Genomic DNA, 3,976 nt, shown 5'->3' with positions numbered 1-3,976 from the left:
GAAGTGCCAGGCCCAAACCATGGCCTTCACTGTCTCTTTGTGGCCCCCAACAACAGCTGTCATGAATAGGAGTGTGTAGAGATCTCAGGGCAGCCAGTCCAGAGCATCAATGGCTGAGGACTCGCTCTGCAGCACACACTGGATGGCAAGGTCCAGGGGGCCTAGGTAGGTTCCTTTTTCTCATGCTGATTATTCTGTTCCAAAAGGAGTCCTGACCTTCCTGACAGGATTGGTGAAGACAACATGGACGCATAGGCAAATGTGGTGAAGAAAGCTGATGGTGCCCAGCTATCAAAAGATATAGCATCTGGGGTCTGAAAGGCTTGAAGGCAAACAAATGGTCATCTAGCTGAGAAGCAACCAACCCACGTGAAAGAGCACAGCAGCCTTGTGTCTAGGAAATAGGTCTAGGAACTGGGCAGCAATTGTAGGTTCACAGAAGCACTTGATCCAGCTCAGTTCTCTTGATTGTAGTCCCCCTGTTTCATTCTTCTGCACGTGGATATCCAGTCTTTCCAACATCATTTATTGAAGAGAGCGTCTGTTTCCTATTCAATGTTTTTTGGGCCTTTCTCAAAAATCAATTGTCTGTATGCTGATGCTTTTTATTTCTGGGTTTTCTGTCCTGATCCATTGCTCTGAATATTTATCATTATACCTGTACCAGGGTGTATGACAACTGTGGTGTATAGTAGGTTTTGAGGTCAGGTAGTGCAAGGCCACCTACCTTGTTCTTCTTTAGGAGTCCTTTGCCTATCCTGGTCTTCTTATTCTTGATGTCATTCCACAACTCTTATGGGTTTCAACCATCATTGATCATTTTGTGAAAACTGCTCTTGATATGATCACTACATTTAATTGGGATATACTCAAGGGCATATTCGGACTTTTTAAAAACATTTTCTTCAGTTTCAATCTGAACTTATATATGACTAATTGATGGTGTTTTCTACAGTAAGACTCTGGCCTAGTTTTGGATGATGATATTGTGCTTCTTCATCATCTCCTCTACAGCTGTAGTGAGTTTGATTCCTAGGTATTCCATCTAGTGAAATATATATATAAAATATATATATTTCATATTTTAGTGGGAATGGTAATTTGATTCAAACACAAAAGAACAAGTCAGCATATTCTACATGAGAAATCACTATGCAATAAGATTTTGGTAAAAAAATAAGCTGTTTCAAATTATACAGAGTGAAAATACAACTAGCAATAGACAAGAAGATGGGAAGCTATTACTAAGAGAGAGTTATAGCTCAGGCCATGATATTTTATAATTTACCTCTATTTTATATTATTTAATATAATTTGTAGATGCAGAAAGTCTCCAAAGGTTTAAGAATTAATTCAATATCAAATACTTAATTGAATGGGAATTTAATGCCATAGGAAAGTATCTCTAGATCCAGGTGCATCTGCCATCTCTCCAAACTCTGTATTTACTTTTTTCAGCATAAATTACATTAGATTGGTGTGGAAATAATTATCTTCCTTTAAAAAATTCTTTATATATGTATGCATACATATATATTTACTTCCAGAAAATATATTTATTAGAATATTTTCCAGAATAGCTAGAATGCAGAGAAAGAGGCTTCATGAATAAGATCAAACTGAAAAAAAAAAGTTTATTCCAACTCTTTTAAAGTCACTTTATTCAGATCTTAAATGTTCTTTCTGTAGAGATAATGTGGCAATTAAAAAAATGTTCAAAAAATGGAAGCAAAAGAAAAAGAATAGAAGTATAATTATAGATTCGTATAATTTTTCTTGCCATGCTTTTATGTCCATTATCTCATTCTATTTTCAAAGCAGGTCAGGAATACATATTTCCCAAAGATGAAAATGATTTTAAGAAGATCGGCCAAATGATTTTGAATTTATCAAGAGGAAACAATTGAGGAATAAAAAGGGAAATTACTGCCTCAGTACACATAGCTGTAACCATAGTTCAGGTTTACTTATTCCAGGCCTGCTGGTTGTACTACAGTATACCACCTTCCTGCCTCAGCTTCCAGGCTTTATTCATTACTGATAGGGAGACCTGAAACTCTCCTCTGCATTTCCATTTTATACTTTCTCCCAAGAGGAAGGTCACAGTGGAAAAAGAAAAACAAGGAACAAACCAACCAAAAAAAAATTTGTGCTCAGCCAGCTGCTCTACCTTACCATTTCTGTTGTTCAGCATGTCAACAGCTGAGAGGTTTTCTCCCTGAGGGATAGAAGACCAAAATCTCACTTCCACACCCTTTCTCCTGAGGCCACAGGCAGAAGGGAAGGTGGGAATGTGGTTTATTAGTAGCAGCTGCCCATACATCAGGCTCTTATTTCCTAGAACTCATTGAGTGGTGCCTAGCATTATTTATATCTTTTGGGCGCATTAAAATACTTAGGCAATTGGCATTAGCCAAACAAATTACCTGCATATTTGAAGTATCTTTGTTTCCAATATTTAAAGAAACAAAGAACTACAGTTTAAAAACTCTTGTTAGCTTTTATGAGGGTAGCTTTATAGAAATAGATTGTTAACTCAAAATTCAGAAGGAAGAAGGCAATTATGTGCCCTGAATTTTAACTGCACCAGATACTTCAACTTTGATTGACTTTCAATCATCAAAGCAAACAAAGAAAGGAATATCTTGAAGATTATCTTAAGGTCAACTACAGATACCCATTGACTGCATATTATAAATGAAGAAGAAATCCAAATGTTTTATTGCTTATTCATGTTGTTGTTAGGTGTCACCAAGTAGTTCCAAACAATAGTGACCATATGTGCAACAGAGTGAAACACTGCCCAGTCCTGCACCATCCTCAGAATTATTCCTCTGCTTGATGTCATCATTGTAGCCACTGGGTCAATCCATCTAGAAAGTGCCTTAAGTATGTAATTAATTTAATTCTCCAAAATCTCTTTCACAAAAAGTATAGATAGGAAAAATCTAATGCTTACTTATATCGCATATGCATATGACACAACCTTGCTTGCAGTGAGTGAAAAGCCCTTGAATCACATTCTGATGAAGGTCAAAGATTACAACTTTTAGCATAGACCACGTCTCATCCTAAAGAAAACAATATTCTTCACAACTGAACTAATATAAATGGATTAAGTACTGAATTTTCCAATTATTTTATTATATTTAGATCCACAATTAGGACTCATGGAAGAAGCAGTCAAGAAATCAAAAGATCTATTTTGGGCGGCAACTCTGCTATAAAAGATGTCTTTAAAGTGTTAAAAACAGAAGACATCATTTTGAAGACTAAAATATTTCTGACCCAACCATTTAATTTTCAGCCAACTCATATGCAAGTGGAAAGTGCACAAGAATAAGCAAAAACCAAAGTAGAATCCATGCCTTTCAATTATGGCATGAACAAAGAATAGTAAATGTACCACGGTCTGTCAGAAGAAGGAGCACAGTTATTTCAGAAGTATTTCCAGAATGCTCCTTAAAAGCAAGGTTAGTACTACTTCACTTTATGTACTTTGAATGTGTTATCAGGAGGGACCAGTCCTGGGAAAGGACATCATGGTTGGTAAAGTTTCAGTAAAAAAGAGGTAGACCCCTGATAAAATTGATTGACAGTGACAGCAACAATGGGTTCAAACATAGAAATGAATTGTGAGGATGATGCAGATCAGCATAATGTTTTGTACTATTGTACAAATCCTCACTGAGTTAGAACAAATTCAAGGGCACCTAAAAACAGCATCAATATATGAGTCTACATACATTATCCATTTTGGCTTCCTTCAATCCTTTATGTACATGCTTTTACTCCACATTCTTACTGGGAGGTGCTCTTTTCAGTTTTCAAGATGAGTATTTAATTGTATCTTTATATTTTTTATTGGTATTTCCTTGGTTGATAATGCAGTCAAACCTAAATTAATATGTTTATTGATTGTGTTAGATGGGCTCTCCAGAGAAACAAAACCAGGACACTTATGATTTTATATATA

The sequence above is a fragment of the Echinops telfairi genome, unplaced genomic scaffold (assembly GCF_000313985.2).
Source record: "Echinops telfairi isolate 266 unplaced genomic scaffold, ASM31398v2 ScPeMD7_3509;HRSCAF=4178, whole genome shotgun sequence".
NCBI lineage: Eukaryota > Metazoa > Chordata > Mammalia > Afrosoricida > Tenrecidae > Echinops > Echinops telfairi.
Note: the sequence above shows the minus strand (reverse complement) of the source record.